The sequence below is a fragment of the Urocitellus parryii genome, chromosome Y, assembly GCF_045843805.1.
Source record: "Urocitellus parryii isolate mUroPar1 chromosome Y, mUroPar1.hap1, whole genome shotgun sequence".
Taxonomy (NCBI): domain Eukaryota; kingdom Metazoa; phylum Chordata; class Mammalia; order Rodentia; family Sciuridae; genus Urocitellus; species Urocitellus parryii.
This window is the reverse complement of record NC_135548.1, coordinates 6,053,427-6,068,064: the sequence shown is the minus strand read 5'-3', so window position 1 is coordinate 6,068,064 and position 14,638 is coordinate 6,053,427.

The window sequence follows — 14,638 nt, the reverse complement described above, 5'->3', positions numbered from 1 at the left end:
TCTTGTACTTGAATCTTTTCCTCTTTCTGACTAACTTGAGAGACCTTCTCTTTTACTTGAATCAATATATATTCTCCTTCCTCTACCTTTGTCTGAACTGAAGGCTTTGGAATAAGCAAACCAGATGCGTTCGCCCACAATGTCAATGTGCCAACTGGCAGAGTCCCTGGGTTGTTCTTTTCTATTCTCTTTAAATCTTCACCATGATGGTTCCATTGTGATATATCTAACAACTCCTCCTTAAAAAGCCATGGGCTACATTTTTGTATTGTATCAATGTATGCCCTGACTGCTCTTGATTTTACTGGGATGCATCCTTCATCTAACAATTTACTTAACACTCTTTCAGTTTGTTTTTTACTAATTGCTGATCCCATATTTCTACTATAATACAACCCAACAAGATGATGCCAAACAAAACCGAGACAGAATGCAATAAAAATGGAACAACAAAAATTCATTATAGCCTTTCTATCCTCCTGACATGTGCATCCATCCTTTCTCCCTATCTGTTCCTCTGACACAAATAGTTTTTCCTCAGATGTGACCGGTTTTCCTTCCCTCTCACTCATCTCCAGGGACAGGCAAGTTAAAACAAAAATGAAGCAAAACAAAAGAGTAAACTTAGAATGGCTACCCATCCTCTCGCCCTGCCCTCAGGGGCGAGCAGTTTACTTACCTCAGTTGCTCCCCGTGGGAGCCACCAAATGCCAAAGCCTGGCTGGGCACAATTCAGGAGCCACTTGTCAAAAGAAACTAACTTTATTTTTAGAACTACAAACGCCAAGCAAAACAGCTCCTCAGGAAAAGAAACCCTCAGAGCCCAACTGCCACCACCGGCTTCCACAAGCCTCTCCCCCACACCACCTCACCACCTCCCACAATCCTCCTGCTCTTGAGGCCGATTGGCTGGGTCGCATGGGCGGAGCCAAAGAAGTCCCCCAATGAGCAGTTCCGTAGTCTGAAGGGCAGGGAAACAGCCCAATGAACATCACCGCAGAGGAGCCAATCAGCTAGATGTTGCTGGGGCCACTGTGAGCCAATCATCAGCTGGCAGTCTGAAGGGCAGGGAAACAGCCCAATGAACAGCACCACAGAGGAGCCAATCAGCTAGATGTTGCTGGGGCCGCTGTGAGCCAATCATCAGCTGGCAGCTGGAAGTTTGCTGGGGCCCCTTTGGCTATGGCTCTCAACATGCAGCATTTTCTCAAATGCTTTTTCTGAATATATTGAAGTGATCATATGATTCTTATTGTTGAGACTATTGATGTGATGAATTATATAAATTGATTTCCTTATGTTGAACCAACCTTGAATCCCTGGGATGAATTCCACTTGATCATAGTGTATAATTTTTCTGATATGTTTTTGTATTTGATTTGCCAGAATTTTGTTGAGAATTTTTGCATTTTTTAGAGATATTTGTCTGAAGTGTTCTTTCTTTTATTTGTCTTTGCCTGGTTTGGGGATCACAGTGATATTGGCCTCATAGAATGACTTTGGAAGTGTTGCCTCTTTTTCTATTTCCTGAAATGGATTGAGGAGTGCTAGGAGCCACAGCAAAGTATTATGATGCATGGCACTTTTGGTTGTAAGGTGATGCCAGCTAGCCATTGAGATGATATGATTATGTTAAAATTTACATTCATATGGATATTGGACTCCTGCTGTTCACCTTGGCCTGTTACCCTCCTGTTACAGGACTCCTGGAGAGTTCCCATTGTTTGGGGAAGGAGAGTAGGAGAGAATTCCTGGGGAGGTCTGGGCCCCCAGTTCTGGTAGATGGGACCTCAAGGGTGGACTGGCTTGCTTGCCGGACCCATAGGGGTTATTGGCAGCATTTTCAAAAATAAAGTTTTGTTCCTGCTTGAGTGGCTCATGATTCTGTGCCCAGCCAGACTGTGGCAGAAGAGTGTTGGTATTAGCTATTCTTTGAAGGTCTTGTAAAACTTGGTTATGTATTCATCCGATCCTGGGATTTTCTTAGTTGTAGACTTCTGATGGCATCTTCTATTTTATCACTTGATATTGGTGTGTTTAAATTGTATATATCTTCCTGATTCAATCTGGGCAAATCATTTGACATAATAAATTTGTCAATGCCTTCAATGTCTCTCATCATGCACAAAACTCAACTCAAAGTGGAACAAGGACATAAGACTTAAACCAAAAACATCTAATAGAAGGAAAAAAGTAGCCCCTAATATTCATCATAGGAAGATTGTTTTTTTTTTTTTTTTTTTTTTTCTCAGAAAAAGAAAATATGAGGTGAATAGAGAGCCTACATCCTGGGAGCAAATTTTTACCCCTCACACATCAGATAAAGCACTAATATCTGGGGTATATAAAGAACACACAAAGCTAAACACACACACACACAAACACACACACATAAATAAATAAATAAATAAATAAATAAATAAATAAATAAATAAATAAATTAGCCCAATCAATATATGGGCCAAGGACCTGAATGGACAATTCTCAGAAGAGGATATACAATAAATCAACAAATATATGAAAAAATGCTCATCATCTCTAGCAATCAGAGAAATGCAAATCAAAACTACTCTTAAGATATCATCTCACTCCAGCCAGAATGGCAGCAATTATGAAGAGAAACAACAGTAAGTGTCGGAAAGGATATGGGGGAAAGGATATACATACACATTGCTGGTGGGACTCTAAATTGGTGAAGCCAATATGGAAAGCAGTATCAAGACTCCTTGGAAAACTGGGAATGGATCCACCATTTGAGCCAAGTAACCCTCTCCTTGGACTTTATCTAAAGAACTTAAAAACAGCATACTTCAGGGACACAGATACATCAATGTTTATAGCAGCACCATTCACAATAGCTAAACTGTGGAACCAACCTAGATGCCCTGCAGTAGATGAATGTATCTTTAAAAAATGTAGCATATATACACAATGAAATATTATGCAGCAATAAAAGAATAAAATCATAGAATTTTCAGAGAAGAAAATACTAAGTAAAGTTAGAAAATCCCCAAAACCCAAATGCTGAATGTTTTCTCTGATATAAGGAGGCTGATTAATAGTTTGGTAGGGAGGGAGTGCATGAGAGGAACAGAAAAACTCTAGATAGAGCAGAGGAGTGGGAGAGAAAGGAAGGGGGAAAGGGGTTTTAAAGGATGGTGCAATGTGATGGACATCATTATCCAAATACATGTATGAAGACACAAATTGGTGCCAATTTTATATACAACTAGAGACATGAAAAATTGTGGTATACATATGTAATAAGAATTATAATGCATTCCATTTTCATTTTTTAAAATCAATTTAAAAAACACCATTGTAATGTATTGCTTAATAGATTTTGATAGCACCCCAAATTAAAAGGTTTTCCAGTTCTGTTTCTATGATATATTTTGCACTGCTGTGCACTGTATGCTGTGGGTTAATACAGAAGAGTACATCCTATGCTCACTAGGGACCTGCACATCCCACAAGGAACTCCAGAAGATGAGTAGTGACTCTTCATGTAGACCTTGTGGCTGGCATAGAGAGGGTGTATGAGGGCCCTGACTAGGGTGAGAAGGTGAGAAGCTGTGGAGAGGGGATTATGAGATCCCAGGTGGTGGGGTCAGTGTGTGCAGGGAGCAGTCCCTTCTATTCGGCAGCCCAGCAGTAAAAGGGTGGAGAGGGTGGGCATGGAGAGCAGAGGAGATAGGCAGAACTGCATAGAGGGGATCAGGTGTGATCTGGAACAGTCAGGCTTGTCATAAAGACATAGGAAGGGGGCATTTGTGGGCTTTGGGTAGTGTAGGAGGTGATTTGTCCTTGGAAAGGGTGGTACAAGGCTATAAACAGCCAGAGATCAATTTCTGAGTCCCTGTGTCTCCCATGAGGTAGACAGCAGGAGGGAAGTGATGGAGTGCAGAACACAAAAGGAAGTGGGATACAACTTACCAGAGAGTATCTCATGGCCAGAGTTAAAAGCTGTGCACAAGATGCCCAGCCTTGGCACACAACCTTGTGGAAGCAAACTCCTTTTGAAGAATGGTCTTCCTTTATAGATCATATGTATTTTTAACTATGTGGAAAGGTAGAGTGCTATAAAGCCTTGTTTAAAGAGCCCAGACAGAAGCAGTGGGTCCACAGGTTTGGTGATACACTGCCAAATAGCAGTGGCCTGTTGTGGTTGTGTCTCTAGCACTCAACACAGGGGAAGGCCAGCAATGCCTCCCTCCACACTCTCCTTCATCAGCACTCCCAGGTTGGGGCTGTGCCCTGCTCACATACAAACCTGGTTCAGCAAACAGGCCCACCTCTGCCTCAGAGAGGGCCACAGTTATGAGAGAATCTCTGGGCAGTGGCCCAGAGGAAGGGCATTGGAGCCATCTGGTACATGTTGGAGAAGAGAATTTCTCCCAAGTATTCCTGACCCACCACTGAGTCGCTCAGCCCCAGAAAATTCCATGTGCAACAGTGACTTCACTTGGATTTGCTCATTTCACTTGGATTTATCATTATATGAGTGGTGTGTGAATGTGTCACATCCTGCAAGTTCATGCAAAACAAAAGTATACAGAGTGCCATCCAAAGTCCATGCTGTCCTCCTCCAGCTCAGAAACACCACACTTGGCTGTGGATTGTGACAATTCAGCCTCTGTTCTGCACATCTCCCTCACTCTGTGCTCTACTCAGTGCTTTTTCCACTTTTCCTGTCCAAATCCCACAGCTGTGATTCTCTGAAGTTGGTGTCTTCATGTTCCTGTGATGACAAAGACCTAGTTGGCCCTGAGAATTTGGTATTGACTTCTGGTTTTTCTGAGCCACATTGGTGCTCATCTCCTCCATGCTGCCTACCCTGAGCTGGCTTTTGGTCAAGATTTACTATGATTTATTTGACTATAAGAAGGGAGACTCCTATTATTTGCTGTCAGAAATGAGCTAGGGTTATCTTATGTCCTAGTGCCACCACTGCAGGGCTCATCCATACAAAACCCTACCTGTGAGAGCATGAAGGGGCCAGGGCTGGCTAAGGAAGCCCAGCACCTTCTCTGAGCTGAGACACCTAGAGGGAGTCTCCTCCTTCTCTCTACCCTCTAGCATCCTGCTTCACTGCCAAATTGCCATGCACAGGCAGACGTGGATGTTACACAGGTGTTGCAGAGAGGCACTGAGACGAAGCTGAAGGCCCTTGCACTCTGGATGTCTCGCCTCTCTCCCCATTCCCTCTTTTGCTCTGAACACAGAGTGTCTTGCATCTAAGGTTTCTTGCCAGCTCTGAACATCTAAGAGGACAGGTGGCAGGGGTGTGTTTGATGGTAAGTGCTCTGCTTCCATGTGAGCACAAATCACTGCAACTAGAAGAGAACATTTGTCCCCAAGTAACACCTGTGCTGGCCAGCTGGCTCTATATCCTCTGCTCCCTGGTTTCAGTGAGATTGGCTTCCCCCATTTATGCTTCTAGACTCACATCTTTGGCCCTCAAATTCTCTTCCCTGGGAATAAAGTGAGAAGTCTTGGCAGGCCTCAACCCTCAGAGCTTTTGGATTGTGAGAAATTGTTTGACATATTTGGGTCTCAGTCTTCTAAGTTATGAGAAGTTTCTCTGGTTTTGAGTGATGCTATCATGAGATTATGCACATGTCAAACTTTTTAAGCTGTAAAATGGACACTCGTGAGTGCCTGGGATGACTCTGAAAACACTGCATGGTAACACTTATGGCTGCTTCCCATCACTGACTCATCTCCACAGCATGCACTTGAGAGCAAGAGGCTTCATCTGACCCAATTTGGGATTATCTGCTTCCACACCACATTCCTGACTTTTTCCACCCTGTTCATATGAGATACAATATCTACAAAACCATTCAGCAAATGGAAAAATACTAAAAGGTACCCACAAGATGCTGAGCTGGCCTGACCTTTCCCCACCCCACCTTGGGATTTCCTTTTCCACTGTCCTTCTCTGCATATTCTAAGCCATTTCCTGGACAAAGGTGGACACTTTTGGTTCTGTACTTCATCCTATAAAATTGTTTAAAGTCCTGCTGGTTATACTTGGGCATCTAGCCCTGGTCATGAGCTCCCTCATGGGACTAGGTCCAGGAAAGGGGACCCCTGCAGGGGGTTGCAAGCTGCTCACTTCTCTGAGACCAGGAGGTTCTCTATTGTTCTCTAGTGTCCAGCCCCAGACCCAGAATGCACACCCTTTCTCCAGTTTACAAGGGAGATGCTGTCTTGCTGAGGCAGAGGGGAAGCATCAGCCCATTGAATAAGCTCTGGGCAGACACAAAAGTCAGGTACCCTGTGCCTTGCCATTTCCTCCGTATGCATGGTGACAAATCAATAAAAATAGGCTGGGATATACAAAAAAGCTGGTACAGTACTGGGGGGAGTTTGCAGCTGTAGAATATTTTTGCTAGATGAGGACTTGCTGGACAGGGACAGTGCTGCTCTTTAAGTAGCACTGCTCAAGTGACAGACCACCCATGTGGTGGCTGGAAAGAGGAGCTCCTGGAAATGCTCTGTATTTTCTGTGATCTCAGTCTTCAGTTATACTTGAAGAAGATTGGCACAAACCATTTCTGAAGGGAGACCAACATTATGACTTTCAGGTTCCCAATCCAACTTGAACTGTGTTAGAGTCTGTAAACAAGTCAAAATAACACCTGGTATTTTGCCAGGGGAATGTTAGAGTTTGTAAACAAGTCTGGATGGTGCCTGGAAAAGTGCCTAAGGGAGTGGTTTAAGAAGTAACAAAAGCGAGCCATTAAGTGTGGAGATTCCTTATTGGTTGACTGATGTATCTAGTTTATGTTAATTAAGATAAGCTGTGCAAAATGTATAAATACCTCTGTTGTCCTACAATAAAAGGCTCCTACTCCTGCTGTATCAACACACACAAGTTATTCGTCACCCCCACCCCCTGTTATTTTGCTGCAGCCGGACTGCGGCAGAACTGGCAGGAAATTTATTCACTTTTTAAATCCTTGAACTTTATGCTCCATGCAATGAATTATTTGGAGCTGGGCTCCAGGTAGCAAGAGCATTTGTGCTCCTGGCAGCTCCTCAGGCAGTGTCTGCATCTGTGGGAGACATGGTTATCACAACAGCCATCCTGGGTGCTATGGAAAATTCCCAATTGAACACTTGATTGTTTCTGAGTCTTTTAGTTAGCAGCTACCATAGAAACAACTTATGATTGATGGTTCATTTCCCAGTTGGGTTCAATCTAACCATTAGTGGAATTGTGAACTGACTCTGAGCCCAAGGTCTGAGGACCTCTGATATCCAGACCCCTCTCTGTCTCATGTGAAATTCATGGCAGTGTAGGAGCAAGGAGGGTGAAGCATCGAGGGAGTTTGTTGGGTGCTCTTTTACAAATGTGGCAATTGTGGGAGTAGTTTTTGTTAATTATGGCAGGAATGGCAGTTGATAGCCGAAATGACAGTTGTGTCCATGGCTCTGTAATTCGATCTGCTTATCCACAGGCATAAACACATGTGTTCATATGTGCACATGCACACACACACACTGTGTACACACACACACACACACACACTGTGTACACACACACACACACTAGACAAGAAAGATGTCCTTCCTACTGCAGGGTCTGTGTGACTGGTTTCAGGGCTGTGGCCCTGTGCTTATATTCTTCATTCTTGCCTCATCTCACAACTCATAGCAACCCTTGGCAGTGGGGCGCCCCACACAGGAGATGCAAACCTTCATTTCTAAGAGGTCTGGATCCCCCATGGTCTTGCCTCTTTTCATGTTGCTGTCACTTTTTTATTAAATTTTATTATTTGACCCAAAATTACCCAAGGGAAAGGAGAGCCTTGGTCTAGGATCCATCCATCATGAGATTGCAGAAGCGCACATTGGCCTCATTGTGGGACCTTAGTGGGAGCCAGGCAGTGTATCTGTGTGCTGAGGCGGTCTCAGCTGGACTGAGGTTTTGCCAGTGAAGGAGAAAGTTTGGTCGGGAACGTGGGGTGTTGCCAACAGCATACTTACACTGATGAACATGAGGTCCATGCCAAATGATGAGCAAGGAGCTATGTGGAAGGGGAAGGAAAGGTGGGCCAGTGGGAGTAATGGTGGCTGCCAAAGCAAGGAAGTTGCTTCTGAGTCTTTTAATTAGTGGAAATGTGCTTTGGGAAGTCCCCATGGTATTCTTCAGATCAGGTATGTTGGATGTAAGTTCCAGACAATGTGAGCATCCCTTATTCAAAATGATTTTGGAGTTTGAATTCTAGAATGTTTGCGAATAATAATAATAGGAGATGATGGGAACACATGTATGTCCAAGCTTGTAATTTTGCCTGAATCATGCACAGTTGGATCGCATAACCTGAATGTAGCTTAACACAATATTTTCAGTCAGCTTGTGTTTGGGCTGTAACCTATCACCTGAGGTCAGATGTGGAATTTTCAGCTTAGGTTGTTATGACAGCATTTAAAAATTTCTGGCTTTCAGAGCATCTTGGATCTCAGATCATCGGATTATGAATCTCATCATATCTACATTTGTGTCAACCTATGCACCTATGCAAGAAAAGAGTTTGAGCCCAAGCAGGCTGTGTGTCTGTAAGCTGAGTTCAGTAAGCAGGACTCTGGCGGTTTTTGTTGTTGTTGTTGTTGTTGTTTGTTTGTTTGTTTTTTAAATTTTTCATACAACTTTATTAAAAATATTTTTGAAAGAAGTTTCATAGCACTGTACATAGAACATTTATATTACATAAGTACAATAGGAAAACGTAACAGATTATTTCCATATTTTTATGTGATTTTTTATTTATGTATGACAGCAGAATGCATTGCAATTCTTATTACATATATAGAGCAAAATTTTTCATATCTCTGTTTGTATACACAATAAATTTATATCAATTCATGTCTTCATGCATCTACTTTGGATAGTAATTATCATTACATTCCACCATCATAAATTATCCCATATCCTCTTCCTTCCCCTTCAACCCCTCTGCTGTATCTATAGTTTTTCTATTCCTTTCATGCTCCCACTTCCTACCCCACTGTGAATCAGCCTCCTTATGTCAAAGAAAACATTTGGAATTTGGTTTTATAGAATTGACTAACTTCACTTAACAATAACTCCTCTAACTCCATGCATTTATCTTCTCTTTATTGCTGAGCAATATTCCATTTTGTAAACATGTCACATTTTTTAATACATTCATCTATTGAAGGGCATCTAGGTTTCTTCCACAGTTTAGCTATTGTGAGTTGTGCTGCTATAAACATTGATTGTGGCTCTGTCCCTGTAGTATGTTGTTTGTAAGTCCTTTGGGTATAGACTGAGAAGAGGGATAAAAGCTTCTTCTCAGCAAAACAAACAATATGTGAGGTGAATAGAGAGCTTACATCTTGGGAGCAAATTTTTACCCCTCACACATCAGGTAGAGTGCTGATCACTAGGATATATAAAGAACTCAAAAAGCTAAACACCAAAAAGCCCCAAATAACCCAATCATTAAATGGGCCAAGAACCTGAAGAGACACTTCTCAGAACATGATGTACAGTCATTCAACAAATATGTAAAAGAATGTTCATCATCACTAACAATTAGAGAAACGCAAGTTAAACCACTCTAAGATTTCATCTCACTCCTGTCAGAATGGCAGCTATTATGCATACAAACAACAATAAGTGTTGGTGAGGATGTGAGGGAAAAGATACACTCATTCACTGCTGGTGGGACTGCAAATTGGTGCAGCCAATAAGGAAAGTGGTATGGAGATTTTTCAGAAAATTGGGAATGAATCCACCATTTGACAGAGCCATCCCTCTCTTTTGTCTATATGCAAAAGACTCTAGTGTCTTCTCTTTTTTTTTTTTTTTTGCACTTTGTTTTTGATACTCCTGGGTTCCATAAAACTTTTATTTCCCCTTGTGATGTTCTTTGTCATATTTTCAGCTCTTTCCTGGATTAATTCCTCTATGAATAAATCAGAAAATGTTTGCAGGATTTCTGTTTCTCTCTCCCCACAAATGCTCAGCCCACTTACCTCTCTGCCCAGGAAAGCAGGCAGCTTCCCCCTGCTTTTTCTGTGGAGGAAGAACTGTTTTGAAGCTTTACTAGGAAGAAAGTCAGCTGCAGAGCTGGGCTGTGGTCCTGGCTGTCCCTACAGTTCAAGGTCCACCTTCTTCACCCAGTGGGCCCTTTATTAAGTAGATGTGGCTCCAGCTCTATTTGGATGGGTTCCATCTCTCCATGATGGAACATGAGAATCATTATTTTGGGGGTGTTTGAAGAAGTATAAACTGCCCCAGATGGCATAAAGAAGTAGCCCAGTGTCAGTGGTGGGAGACAGGATTGGAGAGGTTGGAAGGAGCTGAGTCCATAGTATAAAACAGGTGTCAGGAAAGCATTTTCTCATAGTGGAGTGGCAATGTATTTGAAGGTTATAAATGACAGGAAGCAGGGGGCCTCCACAGGACTAGTCCAGTTATCCAATGTGCATTGAAATAAAATATTTTTTTTCTGTCTGTCAAGCACCTGTTTGCATTAAGCACAGGTATGCCATTACCGCAGTGAATCCTAACAACAAGAGGCTGTCCTAGGCATCCCTGTGGAGCTTCACAGAGCAAGCACCTGGGCTCAGGGAAGTTATGAGTCAGCACAGCATCAGAGCTGCCATTTGAACCAAACCCATCCATATGTACCTTTTATTCCCCACTATGTGCTAAATACTAAAGTTAGCCCCCATGTTCTGGCAGAGAAGGGACCATAACTAAGACAACAGGGTGGGAATTGAGAGAAAGACATAGATCTGACATAGTAATAGGAGGACTGTAGGTGGCTTAAGTAACTGGAGAGAAGGAGCCCAGAATGTCTCCCAGGGTTGTAACTGCTTGACTGAAAAGCTGTAGTAAAATTTCAAAATATAAGCTGAACCCAGTTGTGCACACTTGTATCCCAGAAGCTCAGGAGGCTGAGGAAGATTGCAAGTTTAAAGCCAGCCTTCTTGATGTGGGCTCTCAGCAACTTTGCAAGACCCTATCTCAAAACAAGAAAAGGGCCAGGGATATGGCTTAGTAGTTAATCAAAGAGAACCTTGCTTCAAGTTCTGGTATGGAATATATATATATATATATATATATATATATATATATATATATATATACACACTCTTCACCACAGAAAAACATAGCTTTGATTAAGATGAAGAGACTCGTCTGCTTTACACATTCAAGATACTTGCCAAGTGAAGGTGACACAATGATGGTGGCGATAGTGGTGGTGATGGTGTATCCCCCTGGTGGTGATGAAGCAGAAGGGGGTGTTGGTATGGAGGAGGTGGTGATGATAGTGACAGTGATGGAAATAGGTGGTGGTAGTGGTGATGATGATGATAGTGTTGGAGCTGGTGATGGTGATGATGGATGTGGAGGCAGTGGGAATGATATAGTTGATATTGGTGATAGTGATGGTGATGGAATGGTAGTGGTGTTTATGGAGGTGGTGATGCTGATGATGTTGGAGTGATAGAGATGAAGATTGTGGTGATGAAGGAGGCAACAGCAATAGCCAAGACAACAAATCGTTACTAACATCACAATCTTTTTACCTATTTCATATTTTCTGGGAGAGAGGGAAGTAATCATGTCACAGAAATTAGAGATGGAAGCCATCTCACAATGCCTGATTCTGATCCTGTGATGAGCATTCTGAAACGGTATACTCCCTGGTGCATGTGCTCAGCTTTGCCTCTGGGGGGCAGCAGAGTGCAGACACACCTTTCAGAACAATAACAGTTTGTGTCTTCCTGAGTCACACCTGTATAGGATTCTAAAAACTCTTACTTTAGAGCAGTTCTCACAAAAATGCCTCACGCTTTCAGCAGGAGCACAAAGCCTTCTCCAGATATGAGGTGACCTACAGAGGTGTGAGACAGGGCTGATGTGCAGTGGCCACTGGACAGCTAAGTGGAATAATGGGAAAGAACAAAACATTTCAGAGTTTAACAGGAAAGATTCCAGACATTTCATTTATAGTGAGCCTGTATTCACAAGCCTGCTGTAGAAATATTTGCTTAGTTCATTGCACAGAGCATAGTTCTATGAATACTAGAAAAGAGCCTTGGATCCCAGTGAACTTTAAAGAGTAATTGCTTCATACAACACATACACAGCTTTGTGTAAAAATATGTGGCAGTAACATGAGCACCCAATGTATTGTGAATAACTAGGTGTTGAAACCCTTCTTTCTTATAGAGGAAACATAAATTAGCTTCCATGGTGTGTATAAAACATGACAGCTAAATGGGCATGTGAAGAAAGAGAGACAGAAACTCAGGAGCACTAGTGTCATGGCCATCCCAGCTCTGCTGCCCCTCAACAGATGACTGTGTGTCTGGGATCTGTCTCTGCCTTCAAACCCTTAGGGTCCTGACTCATGTCTCCTCTAACTCTGTGGGGTGTGTTCCCCAAATCCTTTATGCTGGGTGCTATTGATACAGGAATCCTACACCTGAAGCAGTGGGAACATGTCCTCAGTGGGCATTGCCACAAGTTACACTGGTCCTTTCAGTCTATTTAATCTCTCCTGTCAATTCAAACACATATTTAAATTGGGGTTGACTAATGGCCTTCTTAAAGTTGGATTGATTTATTTTGAATATGGGTTTTCTTTCTAGACCTCTGGATGGCTCATGTTTTAAGTCAGATGATTCAAGTGTTCCAGGGCAGGGAAAGATCCAAGCTGTGTCCTTTAGTGGATAAATAAATAGAGGGTGAATTTTTTTGAAGATGTCACTCTGTCCTTTTCCATTACTGCTAAACTTTCCCAAGAAAAGGGTATAGAGATTTCAGTAATGCCCTGAATTATAAGGGGAAGAACCAGAGATATGTGAGCAGAAGGACCCAGAAGACTCCATCCTGGTTGGATCTTCATTCTTGTGCATTAATTTTTAATGAGAAAGTGAACCCCAGATGGCAGAACTAATTTGCTTTTGTTTTGTGACTCTTGCAATCTATTAAACCATTAAATCAGGTTAAATTAGAAGGAACAATGCTCTGTACTTCTGGCTTTTGATTCTCTGATCTGTTTAAAGAGATTGCTACTTAATACCCATTTCTGCTTCACAGATGTCCTCACCATGCCACCATCTAGTACAAGAAGAAATTGGAGCAAGACAAAAGGAAAATATTGTGTAATGCTATCAAGCAATTTCATTTTTGCTTGGTTGTTTGTTTGTTTGTTTATTTCTGGCCAGTAGGTATGGGCTTAAATTCTATTGCACTACTTTTGGGAAGTTATTTTTTTAATCCAATTATGATAATATACTTTGTCCATCCAAGATCAGTGTTGCTAGCCTAAAGCATCAATATCACCCACCAGGATGGCTTGGGCTGGAGAGGAAAAATTCCTGGCCTATTCTGTGACCCCACTGCAAGTGAGAACCTGGTCCTTTAGACCTAGTGCTACAGTAATATCATGGGTTCACATTTATATTTTAGATAATATGTGAGGTTATGATTGGTATTTCAAATTGGATTTGCTTTACCATTTATTAAGATGAGTGCATGAAAAATTCTATGCTTGAAGATGAAAATCAAGATCAATATTAATAATTTATTTTATGTTCTGTGCATTTGCAAGGGGGATGATAAATATTCAATTATCCATGTATGAAAATTACATTGAAGATCTTGAAAATATAGAAAATTTCATAAGTCATTTTTGTTATAAATTCTTGAACACACAAGTGGGGCTATTGGTTCATTTCTTATTGATTGGTTAATCTACTGACAGATTTTTAAATTTTTTTCCTCCAACTTTTTGGAGTTTAATTGACAAAAATATATTTGTATTTGTTATATATAATACCTAACACACACACACACACACACACACACACACACACACATACACACACACACACACTGAGGGAGTGTTAGCCAGGATCATGGGGGGGAGGGATCACAGAGAGATGCTGGCCAGAGGATCCAGAGTGGCTCTGCAGGAAGACTGGATTCTGCAGTGTTCACTGAAAGAGAAGCCCTGTTACTTAGAGAAGACCCTGCCAACTATTATGAGGACCTGAGAGGGTCTATCCTGTGGCACAGCTCAATTGCTTTCACCCAGAATCAGATGTCACAAGCCCCATATGACAGGAAGTCATAAAACTAACAAGCTCCTTGTCTGCTTGTGACACATGAAACCCCAATAAATTAATGAGCTTAATAATCATTTAACAATGAGAACGTACTGAGAACATTAGAATAAAGAACTCATAAAATGCAACATCCATACATATTTACTTGGGAATAAAATAAAATAAAATGTAAAATACTGAGTGCCAGACACTATTTGAAATCATTAATCTTTTAATCTTCCCCAAATTATGAAGCAGGCATTCGCTTTTTCTTCCACTTTACACACCTGGAGGCTGAGGCTCAGAGAGCAGTTTTCTAGCTTAACAGGTTAAGTGGTATGTAGCAGAACTGGGATGTGTACTGACTGTGGCCTACAGTCCAAGCTGAGAGCTGTGGAACCCAGTGACTGCCTCAGGTTATCTTCTACTATGGCCTCAATTCTGGGGTTCCAGCAACTGGACTCACCATAGTTTCTTCATGAGCTCTTCCTCATGCTAATGTAGGTTAGAAATGGGTTAGATTACTTTCTCT